Below are 22,188 nucleotides of genomic sequence, written 5' to 3'. Positions count from 1 at the left end.
TTTAGGGCTTAAGTTCTGAAAATAAGACTGAATTTAGATCTAAAATGGGAAAATAACATTAATTACGATTATCTTAAGAATTGTAGTCAAACTTTTTTTATAAAGGAAAACCACAGAAAAAAAGAGAAAATTTTCACTTTGACCGTTGTAAAGTTCTAAAGTTGTCATGGGTGAGTGTATCTCAATAGTCAACAGGTAGCCAAAACATATGTTCATTCTATTGTTAATTGCGGTAAATAACACAATCGATCGCACATTTCAAGGCAATCAACCCTAATGGTATGAAAATATAATTTTAAGTACTTTGCAGCTATTACCAATGGTTTTATCGGTTTTTTTTTCCTTTTATTTTTTACCGTCCACAGATTCGCGTTGAAGCGTTTACCCCCGAAAGGGGTTTCATCGTTTTCGGTTATGAACAATTCCTGTAAGCCTGTGACCCCCTGCATCCGAAATGTTCTGTCCCCACTTTACTGGCTTTTATTTTCATTTCATATTGTATGAAGGGGTGTAACAGTTGTAAGACGGGTACGCGGCAGGATCGAGTACGGCTACTGCGCGCTACGCTTCTTCAACCCCCCCAATGTATGGTCAGGAGGTGAATGTGGGGCGCGGGGGTGTAAAGCAAAGGCCGAGGGTTGAAGTTTAGAGCGATACCTCGCCACCCTGAAAGAACCGCGCGCGCGGCGGCACCTGTTGACAACCCTTAGCGTGACACAAGGCTGCCGTACACCGTGTACACATCGTATTCTTGAGCCGCAGTCCTTTGCGGACGGTCGTCCTCCGTAGTAAACGGTTTACCATCGAGAGAGCACATCGCGACTCGGACAACACGTTTTTTGATCGTTTTGTGAATTCTAAATTAAAAAAAAAAAAGTTTTATTCGAAAAAATACCCGTCAAAAATCGAAAACGCGCGGCTTACTAATAGGTTTTTTTGGTAAAAACCCAAAGAGCCCAGACTTGTCGCCTTTGCCGTCGTCGAGATCACGTGACCGAACACGGCCAGACACGTCTTGTTACTCGGCGATTCACACAGGTGAGTCCCTGGTACGGATTGTTTGCACGGATTTGTTTATCTTTAGACGAAAATATGATAACCCAATATTATACATGCTTTGTTCAAAGCCGTTGAAAAACATCCACGTATAATATATATTTTTATTAAATTTATAATATTCGGGAAATATTAACGTTGCTAAACGGCATTTGATTGTCTACCAGATATTTCACCTAACTTAATCTTTTTGACAAATATCGGTCAAGTATTTATATATTATTTATGATGTTTTAGAAATATATAATTGCTGTGTACGTTATATCATTCCGAAAATATCCTAACAACGTTTTGGAACTATTTTCTCGACCATAAATAGTTTGAAATACTTATTTTCGAAGTATAACCGTTTTTGTATTGTACCTAAACGGAAATGCGTTTGCTTTAGATTTCTCGTCGATTACTTGTTATAACGCGTTTATTTTTGAGGTCTCGAATGATAATAATTTACAAAGGAGTAATTTTGTGTGAATAAAATAGCGTTTATAAAATTTTAATCACAAATCGCTTAAGGGTTTTTGATGTTGAGCTAACTTAAGGTACATTACTAATTAAATGCAAGCTACAAAGGTTCCCTTGTTTTAGTATGGCAATTTTTTTTGTTATTCCTGCGAATAACATATTTATTACATTACCGAAAAGTTGTAAATTTGAAAAACTACAAATTAAGTAAATACACTTGTAAGTTCTTAAGCTGAAAGATAAATGTTGTTAAGTGTTTGCGTTTACCAAACCTACCCTCGTCGAGTCCACTTATAATTTTTTAAGTACTCAATTACAGCGTCAATTTTTTTATATACTTAAGTTCATGCTTTTTATACAGCTTTAATACAAGTTTAATTTTTATCCGGAGATGATAATATGTTTACCTCAAAAAAATTAATAACACGATAATATTTTTATTAACTATTTACCTTAGGTAATTGTTATCATATTACTATCTTCATAAATTACCGTAAACGGCATTACTCTTATGAATATATGTAATGAACAAACTGAATTAAACGTTAATGCCGTTTCTCGATAATTATTACTTACAACAAAATAAATAAAAAATTAATTTAAAACCTATAATGTTAGTTTGCTAGTAGAATAGTTAGTTTGCTTATTTTATATGGCGTAATTAAATTTTTAAATTAAATTTATTAATTAATACTATATTAAAACCGTTAAAATAAAAAATTACTATCAATCTGATATTCCTTAGAGGTGTTTAATTAATTTTGTAATTAATTATGACTTGTTAGTTTCCATCGTCGGTATCGACAGTTATTTAATTCTAAGATTGGCAGTATAATATTTTTTATGTACATTATAATATTTAATTAAACACTGTTAGTTAAGTCTAAAGTTGTATTGTAATTGCATTTTTAATCACTTCACACTTAAAGTTAACCTAATTAATATCATAAATTAAATTTTTGTTAATTTATCCATCGCATAACGTGTATAATGAAATACTAATTAATAGTAATTCACTTTGAATATTTTATTTAGATTTATTAATTCTAATGCCTATCTGATCCATATAACTAACGAATAAAAGGCAATTTTATCAAAACTTTGTTTAACGTTTAAAACATATTTAAAAAAAATTTAAGCCTAAAACTCAAAAATATTAATCATAAAATACTGATTTTACAATGAGTATACAAATTGTTTTAATATTAAAATAATATTTTTTTATTTCAAAATTTAAATATTTTTAAAATGTTGTCAAACCGCTTCTTAATATGTTTTTAATATTCTATAGCGATTGCATAGCACAAAATGTATTGTTTTACAAATGTAATTTACAAAAATATGCTGTAAAAACATTTTATATTTCCATTATTTAAATAATAATTTGTGCATAACATTTTTGAAAAATTAAATTTAGTACCGAGACATTGCTTGAACATAAAATAAAAATACTGGAATCATTTTCGTCAACAATTTAAATTTATTTATATTGTTTAGCCGTCTGGGAATAATATAATAATATTTCCACCATTCCTCAAAAAGACATACCTATAGAAAACATTTTTAAGTTATTCCTGTGTGCTGAACGCTAAGGTCGTGTCTTCTTTTTAGATTCAATCAGTTCTATAAGTTTATATCGACCGTCATACTTTCAAAAAGGGATTTGTTTTAAGACGGCGTATTGGTTATGCAATTTAGCTGCATGCACGCGTTTGAATAAAAAGGTTATCGCTTATTGTTGGGTTATAAAAGTGAAAACAAAAAGCCAGCAAAATGACTGCAGCCGGTCTTTGAGAAAAATGTACAAAAACTAAAACCACACTTGATCAAATCTATTTTTAAAACTACGCTTTAAAAGGTGAAATGAAAAAAGTTTCCAACCCTTTCTATATGACCATGATTGAAATATACAAGATTATTGCACATATACCTCTTCTTCATATAATATTCGATGATAAAAACAAATATGTCGGCGAAAAAGAGTCAAAATCAAGTATATAATTGTACCAAGTTAAATATATAGTAATAGTCAAGTAAATAGTAAAATTTATATCCCCTAACGCTGCAATTTTGTTTCTGAAGATTATAATTCGGTTTTTTTTCTTCAAAACAATTGAATACCTAGTAGAAAATTGTTTTTACCGTCGTGCCGTTGCGATGGAATAATTTTTACTCGGTCGAGTGGCAGGGATAACTTTGTAATTACATTTCTTATTGCTTTCCATCTCTTACTACAACCGTTACCTATGTATTATAATTATTATACATACAGGCTGACGTGTACGACGAATCCTGTGGGAAACTTAATTTCGGCCACTCGCCTAATTAGTAGAATTCCATCGCGTTTGGGCTAAACTCAAACCGACACACACAAATAAGGACTGAGCGGTTAGCACATGTCCACGGTCGTTTCTGGTATTAAAATTACAATTTCCCCTTTTAAGTCCAAAGCAGTGTAACCGACGGGTTTAATTAGTCGGTCGTTCCGGTGTCCTGGAAAAGAATTCGCAACACCGGTGCATCAAAAAGATACACACAAAACGGAAGTTTTTAATTAAAATTTCCCTACGCCGTACATTCTTTTCGTATTAAATAGTATATTGTATGCCCCTGTTTTCCCTCCCCCCTCCTCTATGGCTAATTTCCGTCTCACCACCTGTATCCCGCTTGAACAACAGCAAAAAAAAAAAAAAATACCGAATTTCACGATAAGTTCCTAACAACAACTACGGTCCGACAACCGTTGGCGCTCACCTGTCCGAAAGTTCACCGATTTAATTTTCCTCATTTATTTCAAACTTTATCGGTTCTTCCGCAAACAACTCCTGCGGATTCTGTAGAAGTCTCTAATACTATATAAATACGGTAGGGTATTTTACTATGCGTATCCGTTTCGGTGGTTTCAAGAGGTAAACGCTTAGGGGGTTTAGAATAAAAAACTAATCTCGAATTCCGACAAATCGTTTTGTTCGCGATACCGATTATTTACTTTTGTGGTAAAAAGAAAGTACACCCGATAAAAAAAGTAGTTGAAATAAATAAATATGTCCATTCGATATTATATGATTTAATAAAAATCCACTTTCTCTCGATGACCAGAAGGGCCCACGCATTGGTTTTTAAGTACTTGTATACTTTTATTACGAGTGGGGTCATTCCATCAAGAATGAACAAAAAATCAGAGTATAAACTTTTTGTCCAATAAAAAGTACTATCATAAACACTTTGTCAAATGACAAATTGTATGGAAAGTAATTGAACGAGTTAAATGGGTTAATCTTTGGTATAAACAGGTTGTCAATTTTTTGTTGGCTATTGATTAACTAGTAAACTCATCTTGGTTCAAAATATAGGACCCCGACCGCGGTTGTTCAAGGGGTCGACACATATTATTTAAAACCTATGTAGATTTCTATGGAATACTAATGGAATTTCAACACAACCCTTTCGACTTATACACACAATATGCCACATGCTATATAAAAAATACCTACATAATCTAGATCCATGTTTTGAATTTTACTGCTTGTAAATTTAGTTGCATAATTGAACGACGCAACGTTTACAATATTATGTATGTTTAGATACTTTTAAAGATATCAATAATAATTGTTAGTTCTAACTAAATTCTACTAATTAAGCGATAAGCGTTGCATACGATATAAGATGTGTTATGTATTTTATACTACTAATAGGTAAATGCAAATACCACTGGAAAACCGCGAGTTATTGTATTTTTTTCGTATTAGGTTTCATACAAAAAATAAAGGGTCTGCCGAGTCGTTTTGCATCAACGGGTTTTTATTTTCAGAGAGCGTTTTTGAATTGTTTCTTTTTATTTTGTCGTGAGAGCTGCGTGGTTTGGTAATTTTAAAGATTAGCCGTGGGAAGTAATACCTGACTTTTTGTTTTATATTTCTTTCGTCTAGGGAAACGGCGAAAAAGAGTAATAGCAAACCTTTCACACACCGTTAAGAGCACGGCACTCTGTTTAATGAGATCCACCGTGGTCGTCCCGTGTATTTGAACGGCGACGTCGGAACAGTGAGAACATTGAGGTTTATTGAAAAATAAAAAAAATAAAGTATTATAATACTCTTTCAACCGCCATCACAGTCCTAGTCAAACCCAGTATTTTTCGTTGTCGGACGCCTTAGACAATCATACAAACAATAGACCTTAAGAACAATAAGTTGTTTTTATTATATCATTCAAGATAACTTTTCCCCCCCTAGAAAATCGCCGACTCCATCGCGTATTATAATGTTACAATTGTTTTTCAGAACCGTAAAAAAACTATACTTGTAAAATATTTTTTTCTGTAACTTAACAAATCCTAATACTCCAAAATATTCTATTATTTCTTCAAGCGCACTGCTGAATTTTTGAACGGTACCTAGATAACGTATAGATGCAACAGTGAGCTAATCATCCGACAATAAATTTACAAAAACTAATTAAACAATTCTCGAAAGCCACTGTATTGTACAAGAGAGTATTACATTTAATTTCTTTGAGCAGTACTTTAAAATAGTTTTTAGCTATTTTGTAGATCAAATTCTGTAACAAAATATAGCCCGTCACTTTCTAATGGCAATTTATAAAATAATACGTGTACATTAGTTGTAAATAATAAATATGTACTTACAACAAGGGCAGAGAATAAAACTGAATTTATTTGTTTTTACACCTTAAATGATCCCAACACCCATCTCATTGTACCGTGATTTATGGTTGTGTGCAAACAAACCGATATGATAATAATATTTTATAACCGTTAGGAACAAAACTTGGTGTTTGGGCTCTCCGCACAGACCGTGTAAAGCCTGTCGTGGTAGAGGTTCGAGTCAGACGGAAGCGTTATCACAATATATATTTTTCGTGCACGCTCATATCTTGTGGGACACTCGGCTGTTGGGCTTTCGCCATAAATCTACTTGACATCGAGAAAAAATGCGTTTCCCTATCAAAGGCCACGCGCAACATCGTTTAGAGAACGCGGTGATACATGCATATTAAAAAAAAAAAATACAGCTTTTTTTATGAGAATGCGCCTTTTTCATTTTTTTCTGGTCGCCCAGCACATGTCATCGTAGCGGCTTGCGGCATTTTGGGGAAAAACTCGGAAAAGAAAATTCACCCGACATAATCACTACTTATGATAATATTTTATTTCCCTACAGGCTTCGCTGTGCGTTGGATATGAATATACTATTTATATGTGTGTATCTAAACTCGCGAAAAACGATTTAAATAAAAATCGATCAGCCGGGAATTTCACTATCTCCCATTTTTTACACAAACATGATATTATAAAATATATATGCGCATAATGTATCCCGCACGAAGCTCTAGCTACACGTTCGCCTAAGTAGAGATTAAAAATCATCAGTTTAATTAAAGTGCTAATTAATTCGACGGTAAAATTTGGTAATACTCGTTTCCTGTTATTTGATATTATTGTCGTTAAGCTCGGCCGCTGAGAAGTATTCTAGACTACAGGAAGGCGGTCTTAAAGGAAACCGAGCTACAGGTTGAAAACAATAAATACATAACGGTCTTGCAACAGCCGGCACTCGCTCGCTTTGCACTTTGTACTGAATCCATTTCAATGTATTATATTCATTGTATAATTTAACAATATTTACCCACCCGTTAAATAATTATACATTATGTACTCGATTACTATGGAGCTCCTTCTTTTGGAAGGTTGGTAAAAGGACTGAAAACCATACATAATGAAAAAAAAAACCGTGTTGCCTAACGAGGGGTAAAATGATAATAAAGTTGGCAAAGTGCCTAAATGTACTGAAAATCTAAATAATATGAAAGTTGTTGATTATTATTGTTCCAGCACATGCGCGAAACAGGGGAAAGAAATTGTTGTCATTTGAGTTTTAGCGGCTTATCCGGTTTCCTTGCCGACATTGTAATTGAGTTGTTAGACTTCAATCAACTAAGTAGTACTTAGTCAAAATACAATTTTTTTTAAAAAAACTTTTCTTCATATTAGAGATACGATACGGTTATGTCTAAATAGCAAATCTATACCTACGTTTTGCCGTAAAACAGTAGAACCAAGTAAAGTATAACATAAATATTTTATTTTTTTTAAATATCAAAATTTTAATAAAAAATCTATTTAAAAGAAAAGCAACGGTTTTATCAGAACAAAATAATTGTATTGTCATTAAGATTTATCAAACTCCTTAGCGTATTCTCCATTAAACTACATAGATTTTTAACTGCACTGACTAAACTTTGACTTGACCAATATTTATCCAAGAACAACTCATCTACACTTCCCATTTCTCCCATAGAACATATTTAAATATGGAATAACTCAAAAAGGATTTAATCAAAAGTGGTTATCGATCAGTGATTATTTGTATTGTACTATTTTATACTTAAGTAGATAAATCAGATATGTAGATTAATATAATATATTTAAAAGTTACTCTCAAAAACTACTATTTAAAACGATTAGATATCGGTTTCTGAATACGGTGGCGTCGTGACAAAAGTCGATTCCGCAATGTGTATGAGTAACATCATACCAAAGTGTGTAGCACATATTCAGAAGCTCCAAATAGGGAATGTTAGTAGTACAATTTCGTGGAACGGCATATTGGCCGCTGACAGTAGATAAATGATTGCTGTAGGTGATCAAGAATAGGTAATCATATCTCGGGTCGCTATCACAATGCCTATGGGAAATCTTCTGGTGAACCCGTATAATAATATAATCGGTATAAAGCGTCGGCCCGGATGAAATTTAATTAAACCGCTATCTTTGCGAAGAGGTTATACGTACATAGGTATAAGTCTCGCAATGCGTCATCATACACAATGACACCGTCGCCAACCTTAGGCATCCGTCTTTTTGTTCCGTTAGGTTAATTTTTGAAATAATCATTAAACAACCCGTGAAGCGCAGTATTTACACGAGATCACGAAAGTCAGTAGTTATATTATGTGAAAAATTAACGTTTAATTTCAAGACATAAGATTTCTCTACAAAAATGTTTTAGTCGGATATTCAACCAGTGTATTTATACTTAGCATTAATTAAAATTATATTTAAATAGTTTAAAAAAAACGTTCTTTTCAGTAAATTGTGAGTGTTTTTCATACCCATCACTTTCAAATTTACTTGAGACCACTAACAAAAATATACACGATGATTTCTTATCCCAATATATATTATATTATATTATATACATTTTGTTTTTAACTCTGAGATGGATTAATTTTGCGAAATTCGTTTTACCCTTTTTTTGGACGCGATAAACGACATTTACTTACGATCGGGTCGACTTGAAATTATATGGTGTATAGCGTGTAACTCACAATAATATTCGGTATAAGACCGCAGTAATTGTTGTTTGGATAACATAATAGTAGCGCCGATAGATAGGGTTTATTTCAACGTCCAATTATTAGAAATTTACTACTACACAACAAATGCGATTCGTAAATCATAACCTGTTTAGTCGACACTGGAAAATAGCGTGTCGTAAAATATATTTTGTCGGCAATTTTCTGTGCCGCAGTTTTAAATTTAAAACAAAACCACGCCTTTGAGATTCAGTGATAAAATCATGAACACGCGATAAAAAAAAAATTAAAAAAAGTCCAACCCGTTAATGAAAAATAGCGTACCGAAGGTAAAACGATTTTCAGCACAATAAACTTAACCGGGTTGCCTGGATTGGTGTTGCATATTACTCGAATTTAATAAAAAAAAATTTCATCATGGTTAAGAAAAGTAAAATGAGTAAATAATACAACAATATATTATATATTTGAAATATTTTTATTGAAAAACATGTACAAAAAGGAAATATTTTATTATAATATCTGCACAGTAATCTTATAACATTTTGTCATGAAATTAATTATAAATAACCCAAATGTTTCAATAATGTTGTATAAATATTAATAATTCCTAATAATATTATATTGCTTGAATATAAAATCGTTATGCCTCATCTTGCCACATCTTAAAAATTATCTTCCCTAATCCGATAATTTTTTGATAAACAAACCAAATAATTGCCTTGAGTACACGTCAAGTTCAAATACGAGCTTAGCCTTAAAATATGACTAAGAAAATAAAAAAATCCCTGTAGTTACACGAGTATGTAAAATCATCAAACAGTTATAGTATATTATTTGTATTTTATATTTGAATGGCTGTTTTGGAGTTTTTGTCGAAGGTAATAAATAAAATATGTATTTTCTTTATAAATGGTAGGTCCTATTAGCTAAATAATTGTGTAGTTTGTATCGTCTATTTATTAATAATTATTATTATCATCACTATATTTTAATCTTTGGCAGGTTGTCGTTACTTACTAATCACTGTTCTTACCACTATCACAGCATAACCAGAAGATACTGGACAGTGAGAACTCAAAATCAGTAAAGTTGTTGAGCAAATTAGTGTAGCCAGAAATCAACTGCAATTAAAATTGCTCAAGCCATAAGACATATTCATGTTCTAAAAATCACCCTCAAAGTTCAGACATTGGATCATGAACATTTCTTTTTATCAGCTAATTTTCTGTATCTTTTCAATCATCTCTTATCAGTTATCCAGGAATTATCGATTTCCTCGTATCACCATCCACACTTATCACTTACCTATCCCCTCCCCATTCCCCCTTTCCACTCCTCCTTCTCCAGCCCTTTGTGTCACAAAAGCGTCACGCAAATTTTCGACGACAGTAATAATTCATGTTAAAACTAATATTCGACCGGAAATACACCTTAAATTGTTCGACGAAACTGAATACAATAGCATGTACATAATGGTTAGGCAAAATTCGGTTTGAATCCGATAAGCTTTTCCGGAAATCTATCGTAACTTGCCCAACATGCGTTTTGTTTGAAAAGATAACCTATTAATATATAATGTTAATAATATATTCGACGACCGAATATTTTGACATATTATTGTGCAACTGTGGTCAACCGAATAGTGTGTAAATATTTAAGCAATAACATCAATTGCATTTGACCGAAACGATATAATATGCTATATAGTCATATAAATAATATAATATGGATTAGCTAGTTTTCCTTTTTTTTTTTTAATTTAAAGCTGTTGTTTTGCCCGTAACGCGTGGTGACCAACGAGAGCGGTAACATATAATTATTCGCAGTATTCGGTTAATAATGTTATTTTTTTATTTTTTTTACGGCCTTTGATCGCGTGCCCGTAGAATCTATTATACAAAATAATAATTAGTATTGTCGCTCTTATCACACGATATACCTATTGCCGGCACTCGGGTCGACGATTACGATCCGGGCGGCCGTTGTACGGTGGATGCGCGGCTTAACGGTTTATAAACCATTTTTGGAATTCGCCCGTATCGTGCGAATAATCATTTCGAATCCACTCGAGTCCGTCTATTTATAAGTATACAAAAATTATTTTCAAGTAAGACTCCATTTAAACGCGACTGCGGACGGCACGCAACAGCGACCGTCTATAAGTACTTTTCAAAAACTGGATAAAGTTGCCCGGACTATTTTTAATACACTTACTTTGGTCACTGCTCTATGCGTGTTTCGGCGAGCTATTCCCCCGAGGGAATGGCGGTAACAAAATGTTTACTGAACGCCAAGTTGAATACAAAAAAACACACACACAGGAACAGACATCATACTTGGTGGTGAAACGTCAAAAAGAAACTCGTCCACACAGACTTCATTGGCGATAAATCCTCGTAAATTGTATTTCATTTTTCAAAATAATACGGTAGTAATAAATGTATTTAACACTGCATACATAATGTTGAAAATAATACACCGTCTCGATCCTGTGGAATGTAGTTGGGCCGATCGTGATGGATAATGTATAATATAATGTAAAATAGAAATGTAATTCTGTTTTAATGACTGAAATACAAGGTGGACACAAACAAAAATAAAGCATGCCACAAACCGAAAAAATATTACAAACCAATTCAGTATTGAAGCTATCGTACTTGATAACATTAGCTATAGGATATGTGTGAAATTATATGATAATGAAAGTATATCAGGCAGCATAACAATATAATTAAATTAACCAGCTCATCGGCCATTTTGTTTAAAACTGTATAAAAATATTTTTAAATGCATTTTCCCTTGGAACGTTTAGTGAATTGCATAATATTTTTTTCATTTAAAAGTGATTTATACTTGGGAGTTGGACTATTAGTTATGCATTTGGACATATTGTAAAATACATGATAAAATCTGATCCCGTCCAATAAACTTATAGTGGATATTTTTGCGTTTCTTGTGTTGTTAGAAAACTTGTTTCTGCTGATTGATGGTAATAATTACTAATACAGAGCGCAGTCCTAACCATTTTCAAGCTAGTTCATAGTCATAACAACATACTAGATTTTGTAATTATAGTAACAATTATTGTATTCTGAACTAAATTAAATTGTAAAAATAGAATTTAAAACACGAATCGTATATTTTGTATGATAGTTCAGAAATTTGTTTAACTGTAATTTTATTATGTGTCGTTGGATTTTTATAATTTTAAATGTACAGCAGATATAAATGTATCCATTTATATTAAACGTTGCCAGAAAATAGGCTTTGTTAAGGTAATTAAAAGTTTTAACGGCGTACAAAGACACTTAAAATTTAGGAAACTAATAAAATTATGTTGTTTATTATGTTTCACGATTGGGATAAGAGTAAAACTTTGGCTTATCTGTTTTGCATGAACAAAGGAAATTTGAATAGTTACCGTTACTAATGGGTTAAGTATATTTCGGTTTTCAAAATCTTAGAAAATTAACTACAGTTAGATTGTCGCTAACGATAACTAACGTGGGCGTGCAATTTAATGGCTTTAACCGTACATTCTAGACGTTTTGTCTACTTTTTGTTGGCCATAAAAATACTTTTAATAAAGATATTAATACCGGACTGTAGAGATGTTCATTAAAGACTCAAAGGATCAATAGATATTCAGCGATCGGTGATTGGTGGGTTATATTTTAATGAATTATTTAATGTTTGTTTGACCCGAAAAAATTATACAAACTATTGTCATTTGTACACGTTCAGTGATTAATATTTAGTTAAATTAAAGCCGGTCGGGCAGACAAAGAGATGATTAGGTGAGATGAAAGAGATAAAAATTAATAAACGTGAAATTCCCACAGTGTAGTTATTGTGTATTATAAGTTCATCTCAGGTAAGCGCCGAATGTTTAGTATGCGATTAATTGATCCAGTTAATCGAGTAATAAAACGTAACTATTTTTTAACGAGTTTTGAAGTAGTGCCAGGAATTCATTTGAAGAATATTCATCAAGTTTTATTTTTATTTGCGCATTTCTTAATTAGTTTAAAAGAATCCCAGTAAATTGATTTCTATTGGCTGGCTTTCGAAGAATGAACGGCGTCGCACATTTACTAAATAACATCTGCTACTTTGGGAACGGCATTCAAGCATATACGCCTGACACTAGCTGTTATGGCTAATGTAAATTAATTGAAATATATGTAAGTATGTAGACAGAAATCATAGTAGTGATTTCCCAAAGTTGAGGGCCAAACGTTTGTGTAGGAGCAAGCATAATGAAACAATTTAATCAATATTGAGGGAAATACAAAAATGAACACTCGTCGAGAAAAAAGAGAAAAAGTTCCTGCATAAGAGTCCTCAAGGATATCAGTAGGATTTTCGGTACTCATTAGGGTTGTAAGAAAAGTCAATAATCTAAATTTAATCATTCAAATCATATTGTCGTCAATGTTATGAATATGGATTCTAAATTGTGCATTGTATAATTTTACTTTGCTCATAGTTTTCAATAAAAATAACAATAATTTTCACTACTCGTTCTGATGAGGTTAGGTTCTGGCGGATTATTGTATAATTAAAAAAATAACATTAAATGCCTATGTTGAAAAGTGAATTACAATCATTATTATATTAAATTTCCGTAAGGGTATAATGAAAACGACCGTTTTGGTGTATCGCTCAATTATTTATTCTTCTACGGCGAGAAAAGTTCATATTTTTCTTTGTCGCCGTTTAAGAACCATTGTGTTATTTCTGTTAAATTTCTTTAAATGTTTTACAATATCGGAAGTGTTCGGTACGTTCATAATAACAACATATAAAAACAAGATAATTTAAACGGCTGACGTGGCTTCCGAAATCGTCCATCAGTCTCGGCCTATCCGTATCATGCATATACTTAATGTCAATTAGGCAATTTTTATGAGATTTTTCTTCGAAAAAAAGCACGGCCGGTTTCCTATAAGAGCTGAATGATTTTTTTATACTTCCTCGCTGTTTTTAGTCGATTTCCGGCAGATAAAAAAGAAGAATAATTGAAAAGGATTATTATTTCTTTTTAAACTGTTTCTACGTTACACGATATGCGCGTGTCGTGCTTGCAAGTAATAAAATAGAACTTGTATTTATTTTTACTCGAAAGAGGTTGTACATTATTATATATAGGAGTTGCTGGTTTATAACTTGAGAGTTATCGTAACGCATTAACAATATGAAATCGCCATTGTTTTGATAGCACGCGCGTGATACACAGCAATTTTTGGACTTAGCGGCGGTCACTTTAATGATCGAAGTCCTTAAAAGTGTTTCCTCCCCAGGCCAAGTTTATTACTTGCCCCGCAATAATAAAAAAATATTTAATAACTCAAATAACAAAACCATTTTTGTAAACATTTTTTTGAACCCACGGACCCTCTGGACTTACATGTACCATTCGGGTTAATGTACCGTATTGTAATAAATTATTAAACATTTTAACTCGATTTTATTAACTCTGATAATAACACTGTTATATTATACAATGTATTATGGCCAATATATGTATTTGCAGAATGTGTTTACAGTGGAAAAAAACTATGGCCTCGTTAACCCGAGTTTTTAAGACAAAGAAGTTTCGAAAGAAAATACTAAAAAATAGTATATTATAAAACGTCTGTAGTAATTTCAGATGCATGATATTAAAGTTTTCGAATAAAATGGCTTAACAATAATAACGATAAAATCTAACGGCTATGCAAAGATAAGTAAGTAAAACACAATATAAGAAATTGTGAAATTAAAACTATAGGAAACTATAGAAAACCAAATCATACAAATCTTGTCGAGTTATTAAAATAGACTTTGCAATAGTTTATTCACGTTTTTCTTCTTATGACCATTAGTTTTTTAATGATAGCATCGCTAGAATCTACCATTTCTTATTTAATAACCGTTTTATTATGTCAACAAACCACCCAGTCGGCAGAAAAATAAGTTAGTTTTCTTTACAGGATGCTTCATTTAACGTAAGACACTTATTTTCTCTAAATGTAATTTTAACTTTGTAGTTTTTGAAATTTATTTTACAGTATTAAAGAATATTAAAATTCTTGTATTTATTTTTTGTAAATTCTAGAGTTCTATATTTAGGCTTTTGAAACCTGTCCAATATTAATCCGATCTAACTAAGATTACCATGCTGAAAAATATGCCTAGTCTACGACTAGTTTTCAATGATCATTTTTAAAGTTTAATCTTAGGACGGGAGGAAGGGTGAAGTGTAGTGTAACGGACCAGTAGTATATATTATCTGTACGCATTACTAAAACGTACTCCACCTCCCGTCCTAAATTTTTAACTTATTTATACTGGGATTTAAACAGTCAACATATTTTCAGCAAGTTTTTTATTATCCCAGGTACTTCCAAAAGCAACGCACTGATATTGTTATCATGTTGCAAGTCTGTATGTAGATCAGAAATCGTACCTTAAAGGTTTAACTGTACTGGCCTTGTATTGGGTCAATTATATCTATCAGGTTGTATACTACAGTACACGCTGAAATATAGGCTAACCTGTTATACTTGTCGGTTTCGTTTTCACCTATTGTTTGGGAATTATTACTGTCGGTAATAAAATGTTGTGCGTATATTCGAGTCAAATAAGCGTTACGGTGGTTTTTTTATCATTGTGAACCAAGCAATGGCAATGTGGTTAAGTGCAGTATAAAGCCGTGGCAAGAAGGATTATTCCCACTTGCTCCTAGTGGGAGGATTATAAGCTGTATACATATAGAGCAAGCCATAAATACAAGGGTGATGGGTAATCTCTATATTGTCTGTTACCGGCCTATTTCCAACGTATTATGAAAGGCTGTAAAACGGATTTCGGTTCAATAATGGCTGGTCATCGTTTTAAAACGTTAACCACCTAATCTGAAAATAGCACACGCTAAAAAAATGCACTGAGGAAAAGTTTTTTTCCAAACTAAATGCAAAACCCTTAGAAACAATAATGATTTGTTAATGAAACCCAATTTTTTTTTCTAGCGCATATGTAGAACTAAAAAGGTGTTTTTAACACCAACACATTAATTTATATTATATAAGCAGACGACCAACCCCAATCGTATTCTCCCCAAACCTGAAAATACAATTTAAAGCACATAATTATCCATACAATTATATCTAAAGATATTTAATATTTTCACTGCCGGCATTTTTCATTGAAGCGTTTCATTAAAAGTAAAATAAATAAAGTTTTACAGTTTCAAGCCCGCTATGAAGATGTATACAATATAAAATTTATTGAAAAAAGAAACACCGAAACTAAAACTTATAAAAGCTTTTTTTTAATGGCAATTCAATTTCCAAACGTATGTTTCCGTCGTAGACTGTTAGGAAACGATTTCACAAAACACATTTTATTACATTTTTATAGTAATTAATTTGCATAATCCTATCATAATAGAAGAATCCGTGACGTTGTTTTTTTAATAGAATTCTTCGGAAAATAATGGCCCGGTAAAACTTTGACAAATTACTTTGCCGTGTTATAAAGCTAAAGCGGCAGTCATTATACCCGCAAAGTTTTACTTTGGTTTAAGCCGTCCGGACTTACCTAACTAAGTCGTCTGATCACAGCCAAAGTTGTGTGAAAGTCATTTATATTGGACGACAACTACAACAACAGCGTGAGTTCGAATCAAAACGATTTTATTTAAATAACATACAATAATTAAACGCGTTCCGGCACCTACGTGCTTTGTAAGGTGGGCCAAGAAGTTGATTAATTTTTAATTATTATTTTTTGCTTCGGTCCGTTAATTTATTGGAGAATTATTTCAAAATCCGGTCACGTTTACACATCAAGCTAAAAATGGATAATGAACATTTTTGAATTTCAAAGAACTTTAAAAGCATAATGAAGGCTGGTCTGGTCGGTGGCTGGCATTAATTATTGTTAACGTTGTACAATGTGCGGCTTCAAAATATTTTTTTCTTCCAAAAATTGTATTTGAAAGACGAAACGACGACGAATTAAAATGTTGTTTTTGCGAGAAGTGGTAAAGGTCAATAATTATGGTTTTTAAAAAAAGAATATACCATTTTTACAATGTTACGCAGCTTTTGATCTGTAGAACCGCTACTTTAAATAAGCGTTTTAGTTATCTCATTGTTATCAAAAGAGTTTTTCAATCAATACTGGTAGTTTAGGTATGTGCAAAATGGTATAGGTCAATATTTTGTTTTGTGCAAAAGGGCTTTTAAAAAATCTGTCAAGAAAAATATTAAAATAAAGATACGAAGTTTAAGATACTTATAAGCTTATTTATCAAAAAAATGCTTACGAAAACTATTGTCTAATTATTAGACTCAAATAATTTAGATAACTCGAATATACTAAAAAACAAAATGTTTGCATCTCTTTTAAAATAGCTAAAATTTGCTTAAAATGGATTATTTATCAATAAAGTTTTAAGCAGTTTCGAGTAAGATGGTAATTATTTAAACGAGGGTTATCATACCAAAATATTTAATATTCAAATTCTATTTGACTATTAAGTTAATGTACAAATCATATGAAATTTTTTTTTCTCAATTTTTTACACTACAATAGTATAAATACATTCAAAATGTTTTGTTGAGGTTTTGATGGAAAACATTAGTACAATATTGGATTGATGGTTTGACAACAGACATGACACATTATAGACATGTTCATAGTTCATTTTCGAGGGAAAGATTGATTACGTTTGTTATGCTATATTTCTCCATTTTGTTAGGCAAGTCTTTTTCGATTTGTTGGCCTATGCAAGTAGCTTTGGTATTCCTGATCTTCAGACTAGTCGCATATCTAAATGGCACTGCTGATTGAAAAGTTTCTCTTAGCCCCACTCCCCCCTTGCATCTCATTAAATTACGCGTACGATTGGTTGTTTTAATCTTGAAAACATAGTACTATTGTATGAATGAAAAATTCTCACACAGTCACCTGTCATACGACGTCAGTGATGACTAGTGTGTAGTGGTGCACTGATGTTTTTCACACGTAGAAACGAAATAAATAATATACACATTACACTCGCCTGTCCGAAATGAATACTGCGGTGTCGTTTGGCCAACACAAAGGGGTGCGCCCACAGCACACAATTCTTCTATCCCGCAGATACCTTCTTCTAGGCGCATGTCCTATTTCGATGATAAACGATATTTTGGTCGGCTGATTAATGACCTTCGTCGAGTGTTTTGTTGGTTCGAGAGCATTTTTCAACGGTCGGTGTCGTGTAGTAACATATCCGCCTCGAAAAATTGTTCGGGAAATCGTTGCAGCTCATTTCCGGTAACCGCATGTTATAGCGTAAATAGCTGTAATATGTATATATTACAGCTATTTACCAAACTGTGCGCTGTAAGATTATTGCGGAGCTTATGAAACGGAAAATTGACAAGTAAACAAATGTCAAACAATAGACACGGTGCTTTATATACCGTATTATGAGCTGCTCGTCTCGCTGTACAGCACATTTACAACACTAAACGGCGTAGCTCGTGTAGCGATTAACAAAATAAAACATGTTTCCAGAGCTTTCGAATAGCTGTTAAGAGAACGTTACGCTTATACATCCTTAGGCATAGCTGTTTAGCTCCCAAGCGGTTTTTATCAATTGTTTTTTCCTTTGAGTATATTATGTAATACTATTGATGCTAAAAACTACAGTAAAGTCAGATTTAGTCGGTTTAGTTCGTGCCATTTTCCTCTTCGTGTAATTAATTTGTAAATTTTTAACTTATTGCAATAACTTCATTAAAATTAAAGTCAACATTTACATTTATTATAATTCATAATATTGTATTCTTACCGTGAGTTACTTGATGTACTCCGACCAAGTTGTATCACGTGGCCAAAAACCACATTACAACTAAAAGTTTACCAAAAAGTCCAGCTATGAAATGTTAACAAAATATAATTACATTTTTAGTTCAAAAGAAATGTGTTCTAAAAATTAAAGGTACTCAACCATAACAGTATTTCCTTTTCTGTAATTTTTCTGCTGTAAGTAACAAAAGTAACCTCCTGCCGGGCGTGATTAAAGAATATTTTTGGTAAAGATTTTTAAATTATGTAAACTACTTTCAAAGCGGTTTAAACTTTAAACGTGCGGGCACTAAATTATGTATAAAAAAAAACAACAAGGATTTCGCTTGTCTAAAAATTAATTTGTTTACCAAAACACTTATCCTTAATTCCTGAAATACCGACCAGTATTTTTTCTAATATAAAAAGAAACTAAAATTAATGTAAGTAGGTAAAAGTTTTTCCTTTAATTTTATCGAACCGGTAATGTTTTATGAATTCTACAATTAGTATCTTCAATTAGAGTTATAAATTTTAGCTGTAATCGACATTTTATGTGATGTACATTTGTATTATATAATTTATTGAGAAAAATCTAAAAAAAAAAAAATGATTTTTATGTTTACGCAACCTTTGTACAATAATTACCGTTTGTATTCAATGTGCAATGATAATTCACAGTAAATACAACTGAATTATTTATGAAATAGGTTTAATCCAAAAAGTTAAACTTTTGGTAAATTAAAAATAGTATTCTTAACATTTATTTTTACTTGATTAACATTATAAAAATTATCACTATACCTATTTAAATTTGTGAATACCAATTTTTCAAATTTATTTTTTAATCAACCATAAGAGTTTTAATTAAACGAATTTGACCCTTTTCATAACGAATAAGTTACTTAACTCTTTTTATAAGTATAATTATTAGATCATAAACGATTATGTGCAATTGAGTGATATAAGCCAAAACTACTTTACCGATATATTTCATTATGATTTAATGTTAATATAAATATATAAATCATTAATCATGGTTGTTCCATTAAATTTAATTTAAGTAGTTAAATCGTGTAATTTTTACTAATAACTATTAGTAAACATTTAATTACAAACAACTAACAGCTGTTATTATTTTTTTTTTTTTTTTTAGGTAACTATCAAAATACATAAATTGATCGGTCGACGTTGGATGTTTAATGTGATCTTTTCGGTAAGCATAATAAGAAGTGTAGGCACTACGTACACTATGTTTAGATAAACTAGTAAAAAGTTATAGTTAAAAAAAAACAGTTTCCACTCACACGAAACACAACAGCGTTAATCTGACTTTGAACTTGAGAAAACGGTTATAAAAAGTTTTTCTAACAATTTGTAATGATTGTGCTAATCTATGACATGAAGTGATCGAGTGGTTAAAGTTATAAAATCTAAAATTTAAATAGTTTTGTTTAGTTGTGTTATTCTAATTTTACTAGGCGATATTTATTTGGTGATCAAACTGATTATCGACTCTGATAAGCTGCATTGTATTAGGTCGGTATCGTTATCTGAAAAGTCAATCGTAACAGCTTTCAAAAGTAATACTATAACGTTTTTATTTTCCATAGTGTCTGCATAACATAATGATGAAACGTGTATTGTTTTTTTTTTCGACGGGTTGCGATAAATCGAGTGAATTATTAAAAAAACATTATTTTAACATTCTAAGCGTTTGTGTGAAAATGATTTTATCACATTCAATGTAATCATTTCCGAAGACCTGTGATCAAACTGTGCCGCCTTAATTTTTTTCTTCAAAAATGATTTTTTCCCCCGATTGGATATGGCTGCCGTCTTTTGACCGACGGTCCTTTAACGTGTTCACGTCGCCAGGGGAAATTAATGACCATCCCTTTTGCCGGGTTGGATCTGGATACGTCCATACAGCCCTGACGCCGTCTCTTCCGCCGTCATTTCCACAACCGCCGCCACCGAAACGGAAATAACCTCTTCTTACAAATGTCTTCTGTCGCCGTCGTCGATTTGTACGGCATCTTGCCGACATGAAAGCTTTTAACCGAACCCGCGCACGTACTACGTGTAGGCCGGGGTCAAGTGATGTTGTTATTGTTGTTTTGCTCATCTTTTCGGCGGAGTTTTTATTTCATCCGCGGCTGGGCACACACAATAAATAATGTGACGGCCGAAAAACATTACACTCAAAAGCTTTTGCCCGCATTGCTCCAAGGTTCAGGTATATAAAAATTCAAAACGCCTTTCCCTCGACGGTAAGACATTGGATTACGAATGTGGTGGCTTAGCCTCCTCTCTCCTCTCCTGCATTCCCTCGATCAAATCGTTGAATCTGGATTAAAATCTAATCTATTATCACTGGTATGATATCACTGATATCTTATCACTAATCCCTTATCAGCTGTCTTTCAACCACGATTCAAGATAATACGGTTGCCCAACCGTTTGTGATAATGTGACGTCCGAAGTTACTCCAAAACAAATTACAAACCCTCGAGAAGCAACTAGCGGCGTTCCAAGCGGATAACATTTTCAATTTTACATAAATTGTGATTAGAACGACGATTTCAAATAATAACGCATTACGATTGGTTGTTATTTTGAATCGTGGATAGGAGCGCTAGTAGTTAATCGAAACAGATGTTTTTTTTAGAATAACTTTGGGGCCGAGAAATGAAAATATTGTCGTAGGCGTTGGGCAACCATACTAACATCTGAAATCGTGCTATCGACAAAAGTAACCGATTTTGTGACGCAAAAATGTCCACGCAAAATCTGGTATTTCCACCCAGCAGCCATAAACATCATATTCGCGTCAAAAAGATGTAAAGTTGTAAAAGAGAAACCGAAAATGTTTTTGGCTTTGCTGCGCCGGCCGCGGACATCTTGCTATCCCACTGGTGTAAAATATTGATGATGTATTTACACAACGGTAATAACTTTATTAAATTGCAAATATAAAAAAAAAAACACATAGCATTACGATGTATTATTATTTGCCTTTGAGTCCGTACGAAATTATGTAATCCCAAGACGAGCTTCGCGAAAATGATTTATGCGATTTCTTGCGAAATACGTATTATTATAACAATAGTACATTATTATTACAGCGAGGGATATAATAAAACGGATGATGATGTTTTTTTTTTTTTTTTTTTTAAAACGCCATGTAACTCTATAAGCCCGGCATTATTATACGTGAACAAAATATTTTATTTGTACTGCCGCCGACAAAATTTTCTTTGAGAAATATGATACAATTAAGGGTTAAATTAAAATTCAAAAAACATCAACATTGCAAAATATTCGGTATGCGAGATGTTTTAGATATTTATTCAACGCGTTCAAATTAACCGAAGCAAAAAAAAAAAAATAATAAAATCAAGTTAAGCGAGTATCCACACTTCATGCAGATACATGGATATGTCCTGCAATCTAGTATCTCTAATATCTTATCTCTAATCCACTTTCTATTAATTCAACTCCATA

The 22,188-nt window shown here is 32.3% G+C and overlaps 1 protein-coding gene across 4 annotated transcripts in view; it reads left to right on the top strand.

The window, feature by feature from the left end:
* Positions 1–769: 769 nt before the first annotated feature.
* LOC126839480 (BAI1-associated protein 3) overlaps positions 770–22,188 on the top strand; it is a 124,697-nt gene continuing 103,278 nt past the window's right edge. For all 4 annotated transcript variants that reach the window (XM_050574811.1, XM_050574831.1, XM_050574822.1 and 1 more), the window contains exon 1: positions 770–1,038. The gene's annotated coding sequence lies outside the window, so the exon portion shown is untranslated. The remainder of the gene's footprint in view (positions 1,039–22,188) is intronic.

Source organism: Adelges cooleyi, unplaced genomic scaffold (assembly GCF_023614345.1).
Source record: "Adelges cooleyi isolate 19-005CV unplaced genomic scaffold, UGA_ACOO_1.1 ACOO_flye_CR_arks_rails_tigmint_CR_PRNA_108, whole genome shotgun sequence".
Taxonomy (NCBI): Eukaryota; Metazoa; Arthropoda; class Insecta; order Hemiptera; family Adelgidae; genus Adelges; species Adelges cooleyi.
Note: the sequence above shows the minus strand (reverse complement) of the source record. Positions and strands in the feature narration are given on the sequence as shown.